This window comes from Jaculus jaculus, chromosome 5, assembly GCF_020740685.1.
Source record: "Jaculus jaculus isolate mJacJac1 chromosome 5, mJacJac1.mat.Y.cur, whole genome shotgun sequence".
Taxonomy (NCBI): domain Eukaryota; kingdom Metazoa; phylum Chordata; class Mammalia; order Rodentia; family Dipodidae; genus Jaculus; species Jaculus jaculus.
Window position 1 is genome coordinate 125,593,681 of NC_059106.1, and position 17,468 is coordinate 125,611,148.

Consider the following 17,468-nt stretch of genomic DNA (forward strand, 5'->3'; position numbering starts at 1 on the left):
CTGTGCGTGATATTGCTTTGTGAGCATCCTTGTGTCTGTTGGTGATCATACATGCTCATTTGTGTGGAATACGTATCTAGAGAATTTCCCTCTCTCTCTCTCTCCATACACACACACACACACACACACACACACACACAGACTTAACTTAATTCTTTTTTAAAACATATTTTATTTATTTATAAGAGAGAGAGAGAGAAAGCCTACCAGGGCCTCTAGCCACTGCAAACAAACCCCAGATGCATGCGGTGCCTTGTGCATCTGGCTTACATGAGTACTGGGGAATTGAACCTGGGCCCTTAGGCTTCACTGGCAAGCACCTTAACCCTTAAGTCATCTCTCCAGCCAAACTTAAGTTAATTCTAAACTTTTTTCCAAAGCAATTATATTTAGTCATACCTCCAATAATGGGTGAGTACATCTCCATTTCACCAATACTTGGTATTGGAATATTTTGTTTGTTTTAGCATTCAGACATGTGTGCAGTGACTGATCATTGTGGGCTTGGTTTCTATTTTCCTGATGACTCATCATGTAGAAGATATTTTCGTGTTTTATTGGCTATGAATATACTAATATATAATTTTATTGGATTGTTTTCTCTTTATTGAGTACTAGGAGTTCTTTTACTTTACTTTCTTTTTCTTTTTCTTTTTCTTTTTTTTAATAGAACTAGGGATTGAGCCCAGAGTCTTGTACATTCTAGTATTCTACCACCAAACTATAGTCATTTTTTCATCTCAACTTTGAGACAGGTACTCACTAATCTGTCCAGACTGGCCTTGAACTTACTGTGTCTCCCAGCTTAGCCTCAAAGTTGCAATCCTCCTGCCTCACCTTTGTGAGTAGCTGGAGTTATAGGCATGTACTCTCAGCCCCGCTTTCTTTCTAGGAGACCAGGGCTCTCCACAGCCTATGACAGCATTGAATTCACAGTCCTCCTACCTCAGTGTCCCCAGTACTGGGATTACAGGGGTGTACCACCATATCCAGATAGGAGATTTTATGCATCCTGAACACTAGTTGTGATGGTTTAGATTGTCAACTTGACAGGACCTAGAATCACCTGTGTAGGATAATGTAGGTTAGGTCCTAGGGATGCCTATGAGGGATTACCTTATTTAGGTTGAGGTTGGAAGACCTATGTTCACTGTGTGAAGTACCATCCTGTGGGCAGGAGGTCTGGACTGCATACAAAGGAGAGAGCTGGCTGGCTGATCAGCAGCAGTCATCACACTCTGCCTCTCCATTGTGAGCTGATGTGACCGGTTCCTTCAAAGTCTTGCTGCCATGCCTTTCCTGTATGATGGACTGTAGCCTCCAGCTATAAGCAGAAATGAACCCTTCTCCCTGCAACTGACTTTTGTCAGGTATTTTGTCCTGGCAACAAGAAGGAAACTAATAAACTAGTCTTGTGTCCAATATTTATTTTGGGGATATTTTCTCCCAATCTCGGTATATCTTTATTCATTCTTAACTCTCTTTTGATGATCATTTATTATTGTCTCTCTTTATAGCAATAGTGATGGCCGAGTGTCCAATCAAACGTGGGCCCGTGTGAGCAGGGCAGTGGGGTAGCACAGGGCCTTTGCCCAGCCCACACTTGTTATCTCTTGTTTCTATGGAAACAGGCAGCCCTGAGGCTCCAGATGCCCCAGAGAAGTCATCCGCGAACAAATAATGTTCTTCTGAAATCAGTGGTTTTCATCTTTTGTTATTGTTCAAATATCCAGCAGTACTAGAGTCCAGAGACTCAGTTCTGAAGCCAGTGACAGTGTCAGTTGACCCTCTGTGATCAGGCTTTGTGAGTTCTGAGGGGATGCATTCAAATGCCACAATGTCAGGCAGCGGTTTCATCATAAAGGAGGAGGCTGTGAGAAGCACTCAAGCACAGAAGTCACCTTGGGGCCAGTTTGTAGTCCACACAGTGTGATTAGCCGGTGCTTATTCTCTGTGACTGGTCACCAATGTTTAGTCAAAGGATTCTGTACATGAAACAGTTCAAAATGTCCCTCACCCACCACCAGATAGTATGGAAATGAATGCACATTTACACTAGGTGTTATTGGTTCTGTGGGTAACAATGTAATTACAGAAGAAATGGAGAATGACATAGCAGAACTTGCTTGTGCCTGGAGTTGAGTGTACACTGTATTCTGATCTGAAGCCTCGTGCCTTTAAAAAAATATTTTATTTATTTATTTAAGAGACAGACAGAGAGAGAATGAATGGGTGTGCCAGGGCATCTACCCATTGCAAACTCCAGATGCATGCACCACCTTGTGCATCTGGCTTATTTGGGTTTGGGGAATCTAACCTAGGTCCTTAGGTTTCCCTGGCAAGTGCCTTAACGATTAAGCCATCCCTCCAGCCCTTGGAACCTGATTTTTAAGAGGGTCTTTAAGGTCAAATTTAAGGAGTTTTCTGGTCTGTCTTATTGCCAAGATACTTGCTTTTATTTCTCTTTCTCTTTATCACTGTGACTCTGTTTGATCCAGTCTTATATTCCTAATATATGCAGAACCTAACAAATGGTCCACTAATCGCTTGGCTGGTAAATGGCATCATGGAGAGCTCATGGCGGTAGGAGTATGGGCAGCTGGTCACACTGAATTTGCAGTCAGGAAGCAGAGATGAGTGCTGACGCTCAGCTTACTTTCTTTTTTAAATTTTACTTAAATTTTTTAATTTTTAATTTTATTATTTTATTTTGAGGTAAGGTCTCAGTATAGCCCAAGCTGACCTGGATGGAACTTTCTCTGTGGCTTCAAACTCACAGCGATCCTCCTACCTCTGCATCCTAAGTGCTGGGTGGGATTAAAGGCACATGACACCTTTCCCACTTTCTCCCTCTCCCTTCTCTCCTTCGTGTGTGTGTGTGTGTGTGTGTGTGTGTGTGTGTGTGTGTGTGAGAGAGAGAGAGAGAGAGAGAGAGAGAGAGAGAGAGAAAGAGAGAGAGAGAGAGAGAGAGGGAGAGGGTGGGGGGGGGAAGGAAGAGGAGGAAGGAGGGGAGGAGGAGAAGGAAGAGGAAGAAGAGGAGGGAGATTGGGCATGCCAGGGCCTCTTGCTACTGCAAAGAACTCCAGATGTTTATACCACTTGGTATATCTGGCTTTATGTGGGTACTGGGGAATCAAGCTCCAGGCTGTCAGACTATGCAAGCAAGCACCTTTAACTGCTGAACCATCTCCCCAGCCCTTTTCCTTTTTATTCAATTTTGGAACTCAAGTTCATGGGATGATGCCACCCACATTCAGGGTGGGGCTTCCCTCCTCAGTTAGGCTTCTTTGAAAACACCTCCACCGACATGCCTAGAGGTGTGTTTCGAGTCATGCAGATCACAAAAGTGAACCATCACAGAAGTAAACAAGGAAACCTCAAGGTTTGGATCTATTATCTTGTGAAAATAAGATAACAAAACCAGGCATGGTGCAGGGATGGTTTAGTGGTTAAGGCATTTGCCTCAAAGCCACAAGGATCCAGGTTCAGCTCCCCAGGACCCATGTTATCCAGAGGTATAAAGGGGAGCATGTGCCTGGAGTTCATTTGCAGTGGTTGAAGGCCCTTGCACACCCATTCTCTCTCTACCTTTCTCTCTCTGTGTCAAAAAAATAAATAATAAAATATTTTTTAAAAACCAGACATGATGAGTGCAGCTGAAATCCCACTTGCCCAGGAGGCCAGGGCAGGAGGATCCTTGAACCCAGGGCAATCTGGGTAACATAACAAGACCTCTTCTCAAAAGAAAGAAAATACTAGCATCACTATTGCCGTCAGGTTTGCATTGCTGGTAGAAATCACCTGACCAAGAGCAGCTTGTGGGAAAAAGTGGTTTATTTTGGTTTACAGGCTTGAGGGGAAGCTCCACAATGGCAGGGGAAAACGATGGCATGAGCAGAGGGTGGACATCACCCCCTGGCCAACATCAGGTGGATAATAGCAACAGGAGTGTGTGCCAAACACTGGCATGGGGAAACTGGTTACAATACCTATAAGCCCACCCCAACAATAAAATCCCTCCAGGAGGCGTTAATTCCCAAATCTCCATAAGCTGGGAACCTAGCATTCAGAACACCTAAGTTTATGGGGGACACCCAAATCAAACCAGCACATTCTATCCTTGGCCCTCATAAGCTGATATCCATACATGATGTAAAATGCAATGCATTCAGTCCAACCTTAAAAGTCCCCATAATTTTTATCAATTCCAATGATGTTCAAACATCCCAAGATCTTTTAACTGAGCCATTATACCAAAAAATCCCCCCCCCAAACCTATAATGGCACAGAATAAACATTCACACTGCAAAAGATGGCACTGGGTATAGCAAAGAAATATTCATCCAATACAAGATTTAAAACAACCAGGGTAAACATCACACTGTAGCTTCAAGTCCAACAACTTTAGTTAATCACAAATCTTCAGGTCTGATAATTCTAACCAGTAACAAGTCTCTAGTATTTCAATTCCGCCCCTCCAGCTAGGCTACTCACAATCCTGGAAAACTTCATCAGGGCCGGCAGCTCTTCACTGCAATCCATGGTTCATCCTCATGGCCCCATGGGGGCTCCATGCAGGCATCCAGCAAACCTGTTTCACATTGCCCATGGCCATTTCCAAAACACAAGACTGTATTACAAACTCAATGACCCTCTCTTTCCTGCACTTCTTATACTCCACTAGGTAGGGTGCCAATTTGTTAATCCAAGGGGAAATAAGGCAGACGTTGAAGAACAGGATGCTCCTTGAGCACACAGGCCCCTTCAAAACAGTCCACATTTAGCTGGGCTTGGCGGCTCATGCCTTTAATCCCAGCACTAGGGAGACAGAGGTAGGAGGATTGCCGTGAGTTTGAGGCCACCCTGAGACTCCATAGTGAATTCCAGGTCAGCCTGGCTAGAGTGAGACCCTACCTCGAAAAACCAAAAACAAACCAACAACAACAAAAAAAAAGAGTCCACATTCTTCCTGTTGCCCCAGCGCAGGTCAGCTGGCCCAGTCTCAAAGGTTGTAATCTCTCAATTGCAGCTGGCTGGGCAGCAGTTCACCCAAAGATTTTTCTTTCTGTGTCATATCCCTCTGTTTACACCAGTTCATTTTTAAGCAGAGCAACCCTGCACAACTTCTCAGCACACAGGCATAACAGAAAGCAAACTGCTAGCCCAGTCTAAGCAAAGCTCTTTCTCGCCGTCATAAGCCAAACCTCACAGTCCATAGTTCTTACTGAATTCAGGTCTTTCAACTCTGACCAGAATAGTCCATCAAGCTGTACTTACAGCACTGCAAGGCGTCTCTTAGGTCAAGGTTTCAAGACCCTCCACGTTCCTCTTGAAAACCAGCTCCAAAAGGTCAAAGCCACACAGTCAGGTGTCTAGCAGCAACCCCACTCCTCGGTACCACTTTGCTATTGCAGTCAGGTTCTCATTGCTGGTCAAAATCACCCAACCAAGAGCAGCTTGTGGGAAAAAGAGGTTTATTTTCACTGACAGGCTCAAGGGGAAACTCCACAATGGCAGGGGAAAACGATAGCATGAGCAGAGGGTGGACATCACCCTCTGGCCAACAGGTGGACAATAGCAATAGGAGTGTGTGCCAAACACTGGCATTGGGGAAACTGGCTATAACACCCGTAAGCCCACCCCCAATGATACTCTTCCTCCAGGAGCCTGAATGCTGGGAACTTAGCATTCAGAACACCTAAGTTTATGGGGGACACCTGAATCACACCACCACAATCACCATCTAAAGCAAACACAGCTGAACATGAACTTACTTTAAAATGGAGCTTAGCTTTGGTCATATCTAGACAATAACTCATCCTGGTTCATTTACTATGAAGCTGTGTAGACATTAAAAAAAAAAAAAAAAAGCATGAGGGGAGATAGCTTAGAGGTTACAGAGCCTGTTTGCCCAGTGTTCAGTTCTACCCACATAAAGCTACACAGGCATTTAGTTTCAGTGGAAGGTGACCTGGTACACAACACACACACACACACACACACACACACACACACACGCACGCACGCACGCACCAAAGTACACAGTGCATGACCATCTCTGAAAATGTCAGGTTTATCTAATGTGCTGGAATCCAAATGCTGATTCAGTATGAAGTAACTGTAATATAATGCCTTGTCTTTATGGTGCCTACAAAGCATTTTCAAATGTTTCCCATCACCCGAATCTTGTCTTTACCTGTTTACAACCTAAATAAGACGTCAACAAATGCCTGGCTGGTGCCTAGAATGTAGTAGAAACATTTGTTGTATGAATATGGCTACAGTATAAATATGTAAGAGTAAAGAAACATTAAAATAATGTAAAACTGGGCTGGAGAGATGGCTTAGCTTGCCTGCAAAGCCTAATGACCCAGGTTCAATTCCCCAGTATCCACATAAAGCCAGATGCACAGTGGCACATGCATCTGGAGTTCATTTGCAGCAGCTGGAGGCCCTGATACACAAATTTTCACTCTCTCTCTTTCTCTCTGCTTTCAAATAAGTAAAAATATTAAAAATAAATAAATAAAATAAAATAATGCAAAGTTACAAACATGTTATAGTACCTCCAAAAGGCATTTTACTTGGATATAAATGTGGTATTTCCATGAGGCTGGGGAGATGGATTAGCAGTTAAGGTGCTTGTCTGCAAAGCCAAAGGACCCTGGTTTGATTCTCCAGGACCCACATAGGCCAGATGCACAAGGTGATGCATGTGTCTGGAGTTTATCTGCAACAACTGAAGGCCCTGGCCTTTCTATCTGGCACTTTCTCTTTCTCCCTTTTAAATAAATAAGTAAATTAATAAAAAGTTTAAATATGGTATTTACATATATTAATAGTTGAAAGTGTGTATCTAACTAAATTTAATTTTGCAAACCTTTGTGTTATGGTTTGAATGTAAAATCCTCTCCCCTCTCCCCAACCAACGTTCATGTGTTGAAAATTTGGTCTCCAGATGGTGGTGCTGTTGTGGGACCTTTAGGAAGCAGAGCCTATCAGGAGGAATTGGAATACTAGGAACAGGTCTTGAGGTTTCATAGCCTGGTACCACTTCCCGTTCACTCTCTCATTCACTCCCTCTTCCTGACTGCAGACACAATGTGGTCACCTCTGCTCCTGTAGCTCTGCCTTCCCCACCATGATAGAGTGCATCCTCTTGAAAACTTTCATTATTATTATTAGTAGTAGTATTATTACTGAGAGAGAGAAAGAAAGAGAATGGGCACACCAGAGCCTTTCAGACACTGTGAAAGAATTCCAGACTTGTGTGCCCCCTTGTGCACATGTGCAACATTGCAAGTTTGTGTCACTTTTTCATCTGGGTATAGAGGACTTGGAGATTCTGACAAGCATTCTTAGGCTTCACTGGCCTGCCTTAATGGCTAAGCCATCTGGTCAGCCCAAGTACATCCCCTTAAAACTGTAGGCCAGAATGAACCCTTTCCTGCCTTAAACTACTTCTTGCCAGGTCACAGCAATGAGTAAAGTAACTACTATTCCTGCTATTTACCAGGAACCTATTGTATAGTGGGAGGAGTGACTCACTTTTTCCCAAGCATAGGGGAAATAACTGGATCCATGGTGGTGGTGACTCTGAGAAGGAGAAGGACCATGACGATGACTACATAAGACCCAGTGACAGGCAGAATTCTAAGATAACCCAATAAAAAGCCTTACCGGGCTGGAGAGATTGCTCAGTGGTTCAGGCACTTGCCTGTGAAGCTTAAGAACCCATGTTCAACTCTCCAGGTCCCACGTAAACCAGACGCACAAGTGGCGCAAGCGCACAAGATCGCATATGCGCACAAGGCGGCACATGCATCTGGCGTTTGATTGCATTGGCTAGAGGTTCCAGAGCACCAATTCTGTGTCTCTCTCTCTCTCTCTCTTGTAAAAACAAAATTGCCAAAAACCAAAGCCTCACCTTTGTATAGTTCCCTTTCCTGTGACTATGACAGGACATTATGGTAAGCCATGTTACATGTACTATATATATATGTGCATATATAGTAAGAGATTTTGCAGCTGTAATCCAAGTTAATAATCAGTTGGTCTCTAGATAGGGCCCAGTATACTCACACAATCCTTTATTTTTATTTAGTGTGTGCATGTTCTTGTGTGGGGGTGGGTGAGTGTGTGGGGAGGTAAGAAGCTAACCTGAGGTGCTATCCACCTTTGTTGAGACTGACTCTCTCACTAGCCTTGAACTTGCCTAATTAGGCTAGACCAGCAGGGTCAGGGAGCCCCAGGGGTCCTCCTGTCTCTACCTCCATAAATCTGGGATATTGCAACCACACATCTTCATACCTGGATTTTTATTTTTTATTGACAACTTCCATAATTACAGATAATAAGCCATGATAATTCCCTCCCTTACCCTACTTTCCCCTTCACAAATCTACCTTTCACCATATCCCCTCACCCTCTCAGTTAGTCTCTCTTTTATTTTGATATCATCATCTGTTCCTCCCATTATGAGGGTCTTGTGTAAGTAGTACTAGGCGCTGAGAGGTCGTAGGTATCCAGGCCATTTTGTGTCTGAATGACTGCATTATAAACAGTCTTATTCTTCCTTTAGCTTTTACATTCTTTCTACCTCTTCTGCAATGGACCCTGAACTTTGGCAGGTGTAATAGAGATGTCCCAGTGCTGAATACTCCACTGTCACTTCTCAGCACTATGGTGTCTTTTTGGGTCATCCTAGTGGTCACTGCTGTCTTAAAAAAAGAACCTTCTGTACCCAAAAGTGAGAAGAGCATTAATATGTGGATATGAACATCAAGAGAAAATGCTTACAGGGCAGTCTGGTGAGCATTTAGCCAGACACCAGCAGGTGTTACTCCCCTAGGGTTCATGACCTCCCCCATCACAGGCTTTTGACTAGGTTTTCAGTACCAGGCATATATTCTGTCCTGTGGCATCTCCAGTCCAATCAGAGAATGGTTGGTTTCCCCATAACAGACATTGCACCAGTGGGCTCATTTGGCCTGGCTGCCCAACCTTAAGACTTGCAGTGTCTACTGTTGTTTATCACTGCTGATGACTTGTCTCTCATGTAAGGCTGCATGCAGCAGAGCTTCATCCAACTTTCTGTCAGCTGGTTAACAGAGAGGAGGTTTTCAGTTGATCTCCAGCTTAATTTCCCAGTGACCTTGCAGCCCAAGCATGTGGAGTCTTCAGCAGTAGGGTCTTGCTATCTATTCCTGGTGGGAAACCAAAACCCTTGGCAATGGCTTGTAATATTTTGTGGGCATCAAGGGCCTCCCCAGCTAAACAACTCACTGGAAGGTATCCCATATCTGGCACTGACATTTTTCGAGTAGCAATCTATGGCTTCTGCATGTGCCACTACCCAATAAAGTAGGTTTCCATATGGCTTATTCATAACGTCTGAAATTTGATTAACCCTCCTACCACACTTCCTTTACTCAATCAATTCCCCTGACTTCACTTAGACCTTTGCATCCCCGGTGATCTGTTCATCTATTTACTCAGAATTACTGCTGAGCCATCTTCCTTGTCCCTGTTTCATTATATTCTTAAAAAAAAACATTTTTCTTTATTTTTATTTTATTTATTTGAGAGAGAGAGAGAAAAAGAGAGAGAGAGAGAATGGGTGCATTAGGGCCTCCAGCTACTGCAAATAAACTCCAGATTCATGCTCCTCCTTGTGCATCTGGCTTACGTGAGTCCTGGGGAATCAAACATGGAAAGTTTTAGGAAAGTGCCTTAACTGCTGAGACAGCTCTTCCACCCCATGATATTCTTAAGGTATAAAAAATCCCATTGTGCAACCAGGCATGGTGACACTTACCTTTAGTCACAGCACTGAGGAGGCAGAGGTAGGAGGTTCACCACAGGTTCCAGGTCAGCCTGGTATAGAGTGAGACTTTGCAAAGGAAGGAACGGGGGAGGGGAGAGGAAAAGAGGAAGGGAGAAAGGAAGGAGGGAAGGAGGGAAGGAAGAGAAGAAGAAAAAACTTCTGTGCAGGTTCTGAACAGCATAATTGACAATTCCAGGAAACAGATGGGGGAACTTCGCATGTTGACTGGAAAGGCCTTGGCTAGCTCGCAGGTATCTCATTACTCCAGGGAAAGACAGGCAGATAGACAGAAAAGCAGATGGGGGGCCACAAGGCAAGAAGAGCAAAAGCTCAGTAAGTATCTGCCTCAGAGGAACAAGTCTGTGACACATGGTCAATCTTGGGCAAACACTTAACTGAACATCTTTCTCTGTCATTCATTCAGTTACATTGCGATTGTTCTGCTCTTTGCACTGCATACACAGCAATCAGATGAACAAGGTGGGCATTCTCACAGGGCTCGCATTACAGAGACTCCGAGGATAAAAATGCTGAAGTGTCGCGGGTGTGGTGACACACACTTTTAATCCCACCACTCCGGAGGCAAAGGTGGGAAGATCACTGTGAGTTCAAGGCCACCATAAGACTACATAGTGAATTCCAGGCAAGCCTGGACTAGAATGAGACCCTACCTTGAAAAACCAAAATAAATAAATAATAATCAAAAGAATGCACAGGTGTCACAGAAGCAGGGCATTTCAAGTTACAAGTGCAAGGAAGACAGTAAACCCCTTCAGTGTGACGGAGACTGCTGGGGGCGGGGCCACTGCTTCGGGTCCTGGGAGGCATCTCTGAGGGGATAATGTTTCAGCTCGGATCTGGATGGTGCACAGCAGCCAGTCATGAAGAAACTGGGCTTGGAGCATTCTGGACACAAAGGACAAGTAGTGCAGAGCCCCTGAGGCCTGACAAGCGAGTGGACAGAGAGGAGGCACTGAGATGAGGTCAGTAAGATAGCAGGGTTGGAACAGGAAGAAATGCCAATCCACTGTCAATTTTCTTTTTTTTCTTTCTCTCTCTTTCTTTTTTTGTGGTGCTAAGGATTGAACCCAGGGCCTTGCACATGCAAGACAAGTGTTCTACCCCCAGCTATAACCCAAGCCTCAGGGATGTCGATTTAAATGTGAGTGCTCTGAGGCGTGCAGGGGGCAATGATACCACTTGATGCAATGTGTTATTAGTTGTGGCATTGGGAGTTGTGCCCAACGCTTTGTCCTTGCTAGACAGGAACTCTCCCATTGAGGGCCCCACCGCGCAGCCTGCTGTGGACTGAGGAAGAGCCTGACCATCACTGCAGGTTGCAAGAGTCAACACCGGTGTTCAGACAGCGCGCTCCTGTGCGCTCGGGTCGTGGGTGGTGGCGTGGACCAGCGGGCTGCGCGGGGAGGTGGGAATCCAGGAACCCAGCTTTGGGGGCAGAGCGGGTACATCTGATTTGGAGGGTGAGGAACTGAAGTTGTTTGGTGCTGATGATCGGGGGTGAGGTGAGTTCAGGGTTCAGTTGGAAGTTCTACCCATAGATCTCTTGCAATGCTTCATGGACAGAAGAGGAGGTGAAGAATGACCTTGGCTTTAGTGTGAACCTCATTTTCTGTCCATGAAGCTTGAGCTTGGCTCATGCCTCTGGCAAAGCAGGATGAGCTGCTTCTGAAGCTCAAACCAGGCAGTCATTTCTAACTTGATTTGGGTCGTTGGATGAGAACTCCATCTAGTCTATAGGAAGTTGCACATAGCTAGATGAGGTGGCGCATGCCTTTAATCGCAGCACTTGGGAGGCAGAGGTAGGAGGATCACTGTGAGTTTGAGGCCAGTCTGGGACTACAAAGTGAGTTCCAGGTCAGGCTGGGCTAGAGTGAGACCCTACTTCAGAAAAAAAAAAAAAAAAAGAAGAAGAAGAAGAAAAAGAAGGAGGAGGAGAAGAAGAAGAGGAAGAAGAAGGAGGCTGCAAAGATTGCTCAGTGGTTAAGGTGCTTGCCTGCAAAGCCAAAGGGCTCAGATTCAATTCCTTAGGACCCATATATAGCAGATGAACAAAGTGGTGCATGCGTCTGGAGTTCATTTGCAGTGGCTGGAGGCCCTGGCATGCCCATTCTCTCTCTCTCTCTCTCAAATAAATAAATAAAAATGAAAATATTTTTTTAAAAAGAAAAGAAAAAGAAGGAAGCTTTTGTCAAGTTGGAGGGACTTTAGAACTCTTAGAAGCACCCCCTTGCCCCCCGGTAGGCAGCCTGAAACCCCAGGACAGGAGGCTGAATGGGGAGAACCTACCACAGAGTCATCTGGGAGGAGGTCAAGAGTGCCCACACTGACTGAAAGCCCAAAGGTACATGTGGTGGAAACTGATCCCTTCTCACCCAAGATATGTGGAGTCTCAGCCCAGAAGCCCAGAGCAGCTCATTCACACTTCTCAACCTCCCAGGAGCTGGTGGGGCCAGTGACTCAGGGTTGGCCATTTTGGTTGTGGAATGGATATGGAAATGGTAGTCAGGCCGACAAAGAACAAAGAATCAACATTTCCTCCCGAGCTGAGCTTTTAAGTGCAGCAAACTGTAGAGGCCAGAGTCTGTCCTCAAGAGGTAGATTTAGACAAGGGCCTGACGGCTGCCCAGGGGCTCCCGTATCCCACACAGCTTCTGAGCTGGCTTCTCAACTTCTCTGAGGATTCTGTGAGCTGCGTGGTATCCCCTTTGTACATTCATTTTCCTTTTAGTTTTTTTTTTTTTTTTTGGTGTGTGTATAGTATGTGTGAATGTGGTGTGTGTGTGTGCAGACATGCATGTGCAGAGGATGGATGAGGTATCAAATGTCCACTTCCATCACTCTTCTGTGTTCCCCTGAAACAGAATTTCTCATTGAACCCAATGCTGCCATTTTTTAAGTCAGTCTGACTAATCAGTGGTCCCAGCAATGTTCTAGTTTCCAGTTCCTACAGGATTGAGGTTAAAAGTGTATGTGTGGGGCTGGAGAGATGGTTTAGCAGTTAAGCGCTTGCCTGTGAAGCCTAAGGACCCGGGTTCGAGGCTTGGTTCCCCAGGTCCCACGTTAGCCTGATGCACAAGGGGGCGCACACATCTGGAGTTTGTTTGCAGAGGCTGGAAGCCCTGGCGCTCCCATTCCCTCTCTCTCCCTCTATCTGTCTTTCTCTCTGTGTCTGTCGCTCTCAAATAAATAAATTAAAAAATTTTTTTAAAAAAAAGTGTATGTGTGGCCACCCCTGGCTTTTTTGTTTTGTTTTGTTTTTGTTTTTCGAGGTAGGGTTTCACTCTAGTTCAGGCTGACCTGGAATTCACTGTATAGTCTCAGGGTGGCCTTGAATTCAGTGATCCACTTACCTCTGTCTCCCAAGTGCTGGTGATCGAATTCAGGCCTTCTTAGGCCCGCATGCTTGCACAAGTTTGTTTACCCACTGAGAAATCTCAATTCCTATTTTAAAATTTTTGTTGTTGGTTCAGGGTCTCACACTGTAACCCAGGCTGGATTCAAACTTGTGCCTCCTTCCTCAGCCTCTTGAGTGCTAGGATTGCAGACCACCACTACACTTAGCTTCCCTTTTCTTTTACATTGACTGTTGTCTGCAAATAAGAACCCTGAGGGCTATAACTGCAGAACAGGAAGAAGGGCAAGAGCTGGAGAGGAGAAAAGAGCTAAAGACAAAGCTACCCAGGTCAGGTTTGAATCCTGTCTCATGGTGCAAACTTGGTAATTTGTTTCTCTTTTCCTTTTTGATTTTTTTTTCAAGATAGGGTCTTGCTCTAGCCCAGGCTGACCTGGAATTTACTATGTAGTCTCAGGGTAGCCTTAAACTCATGGAACTCCTCCTACCTCTGCTGGGATTAAAGGTAAAGGCATGCTCCACCATGCCTGGCCCCTAAATTTAAAAAGCAGTATTTATAGCAACTCATGAGCCCCTTACATAGAATCAGCAACTGGTTTACAGCTTGGGGTCTCTCTCTTGCATGGGCACGCATGTGTGTGTGCATGTATGCATGCGTACATGTGTTTAGACAGGGTCTCCGTCTGAAGCCCAGGCTAGCTGTAATCCACTGTTGCAGTTAGCTTCACGTTGCTGGCATAAAAGCAGCTTGTGGGAAGAAAGGGTTTATTTTGGCTTACAGACTTTCCATGATGGCAGGGGAAAACATGGCATGAGCAGAGGCTGGACATCACCTCCTGGCCAAAATCAAGTGGACAGCAGAGGGAGAGTGTGCCCAACACTGGGAAGGGGAAGCTGGCTATAACACCCATAAGCCTGCCCCCTACAATACACTGCCTCCAGGAGGATCCAATTCCCAAATTGCTACTAGCTGGAGACCTAGCATTCAGAACACATGAGTTCATAAGGGACACCTAATTCAAACTACCACATCCACTACATAGCCAAGCCTGGACTCAAACTTGTGGCACTCCTCCTGCCTCAGCTTCCTGAGAGCTGGGGCTTACAGGCATTGGCACCAGCTTCTACTTTGCCAACCTAAGTCTCATTTTTTTCCATTTACAAAACTGGAATATAATATTACCTCCCTGGTAAGGATTAGTTTAGGCAAGGGCCAAATGAGAGACCCTATCTAAAACATTTAAGTTAGAATGCCTACTATACACACAATAAACCCTGAATTTTTTTTGTTTGTTTTTTTCTAGGTAGGGTGAGCCCTGTAGCTCCAGGCTGGCCTCAGACTCATAGTGATCCTGCCTCCAATGTCCTGGGGTTAAAGGTGTACACCCCAAGCCCAGCTACACTGATTTATTCTTATTTTTCATTTAAAAAATATTGCATTAATTTATTTATTTGACAGAGATGAAGAGGCAGATAGAAATTGAGAGAGAGGGAGAGAGAATATGAGCATGCTGGGGCCTCTAGCCACTGCAAATGAACTCCAGACATAGTCCCACCTTGTATATCTGGCATTACATGGGTACTGGGGAATCGAACTCAGGTCCTTAGATTTTGCAGTTAAGTGCCTTAACTGCTAAGCCATATCTCCAGCCCATATTCTTATTTTAATTAATTATTTATTTATCATTTATTATTTATTTGAGAGAGAGCTAGAGGAAGAGGCAGAGAGAAAGAGAGAATGGGCATGCCAGGACGTCCAGCCACTGCAAATGAACTCCAGATGCATGTGCCCACTTGTGGATCAGGCTTACGTCCTGAGGAATTGAAGCAGGGTCCTTAGGCTTTGCAGGCAAATGCCTTAACTGCTATTTCCCCAGCCCCATATTCTTATTTTTTAAAAAGCTTTTTTGTTGACAACTTCCATAATTATAGATAATAAAACATGATAATTCACTCTCCTCCCCCACTTCCTTCTCCATCATATCCCCTCCCTCTCTCAGTCTCTCTTTTATTTTGATGTCCTCATCTTTTCCTCCTATTATGAGGGTCTTGTGCTGGTAGTACCAGGCACTGCAAGGTCATGGATATCTAGGACATTTTGTGACTCTTACATTCTTTCTGCCACCTCTTCTGCAATGAACCCTGAGCCTTGGAAGGTGTGATAGAGATGTCTCAGTGCTGAACACTCCACTGTCACTTCTTCTCAGCACTATGATGTCTTTTGAGTGATACTAGTGATCACTGCCATCTGAAAATAGAAGCTTCTGTAACCAAAAGTAAGAGTAGCATTAATATATGGATATGAACATTAAGAAATGTGCTTACAGGGCAGTTTGGTGAGCATAATATATGCATTTAGCCAGACACTAACAGGCGTTACACCCCTAGGGGTCATGACCTCCCCACCATAGACTTTTGACTAGGTTTTGAGTACCAGGCATGTATTCCCTCCCATGGAGTGGGTGTCCAGTCCAAGTAGAGAGTGGTCGGTTTCCCCCATAACAGATATGCCACTATTGCACCTGTTGGCTCATTTGGCCTGGCCAATCTTAAGGCTTGCAGTGTCCCTTGTTGTTTATCACTGCTGATGACTTCTCTCTCCCATAAGGCTGCATGCAGCATTTTTTCAGCTTTCTGTCAGATGGTGTGGTGGTTTGAGTCAGGTGTACCCCATAAACTTAGGTGTTCTGAATGCTAGGTTCCCAGCTGATGGAGATTTGGGAATTAATGCCTCCTGGAGGGAGTGTATTGTTGGGGGTGGGCTTATGGGTATTAAAGCCAGTTTCCTTTTGCCAGTGTTTGGCACACCCTCCTGTTGCTGTGGTCCACCTTATGTTGGCCAGGGGGTGATGTCCACCCTCTGCTCATGCCATCGTTTTCTCCTGCCATTGTGGAGCTTCCCCTCGAGCCTGTAAGCCAAAATAAATCTCTTTTTCCCAGAAGCTGCTCTTTGTTGGGTGATTTCTACCAGCAATGCGAACTGGACTGCAACAGATGGTCTACAAGGAGATTTTCAGCTCACCTCCAGCTTGATTTATCAGTGACCTTGCAGCCCAAACATGGGAAATCTTCAGCAGTAGGGTCTTACCATTTATTTTTGGTGATTAAACCAAGGGCCTTGGCAATGGCCTATTATGTTTTGGGGGCATCAGGGACCTCCCTGGCCAAGAACTCACCGGAAGGTATCCTGGCATTGAGTTTTTCCAGTAACAATCTATGGCTTATGGTTGTGCCATTATCCAATAAAGTAGGTTTCCATATGGCTTATTCATAACATCTTAACTTAAAAAAAATCTATTTCTTTATTCATATGTATTTTTCATTTGAGAGAGAGAGAGAGAGAGAGAGAGAGGGAAGGAGGGAGGAAGAGAGTAGGCATGTCAGGGCCTTCAGCTGTAGCAAATGAACTCCATATGCATGCACCACCTTGTGCATATGGCTTCCGTTGGTCCTGGGGAATTGAACCTGGGTCTTTTGACCTTTGTAGACAGGTGCCTTAGCTGTCAAGCCATCTGCCCAGCCCTTGATTTTTTTTTTCCACTCAGACTGCATTCTCCCCACCTCCCAGCTCCCCCAAAGACAAACAGGAATGATCATCAATGGCAAGTGTCAGTTGCAGCAAAGCAACACCAACAACTGGCTTCATGCTCAGGAGAGAACGCTGGACCTCCTCCTCATGGTTTCAGGGTACGGAGCACTTCATGAATTTGCATGCCATCCTTGTACAGAGCCATGTTAATAATCTCTGTATTGTTCCAAGTTTAGTATGTGTGCTGCCAAAGCAAGCATGACTGATTTTTTTTTTTAAAAAAATGTATTTTATTTATTTGTAAGCAGAGATGAGAGAGAATGTGGGAGTGATAGGGCCTCCAGCCTCTGCAAACATAATTCCAGCTGCATGCGTCACTTTGTGCATCTGGCTTTGCATGGGTATTGGGGAATTAAACTTGGGGTGTTAGGCTTTTGCAGGCAAGCACCTTAACCACTGAGCCATCTCTCCAGCCCCCTTTGCCATTAATTATTTTCTTCTTCCTCTTCCTTCTCTTCTTCTTCTTTTTTTTTTTTTTTTTTTTTTTTTTGTGGTGGGGTTTCACTTTAGCCCAGGTTGACCTGAAACTCACAATGTAGTCTCAGGGTGGCCTTGAACTCAGGGTAATTCTCTTACCTCTGCTTCCCAAGTGATGCAGCTTATTTATTTATTTATTTATTTATTGAGGTAGGGCATTGCTATAGCCCAGGCTGATCTGGAATTCACAGTGTAGTCTCAGG

The 17,468-nt window shown here is 44.8% G+C and overlaps 1 pseudogene; it reads right to left on the reverse strand.

Moving 5' to 3' along the window:
* Window positions 1-16,735: 16,735 nt before the first annotated feature.
* Window positions 16,736-16,933, reverse strand: LOC123461041 (annotated as a pseudogene).
* Window positions 16,934-17,468: the final 535 nt, after the last annotated feature.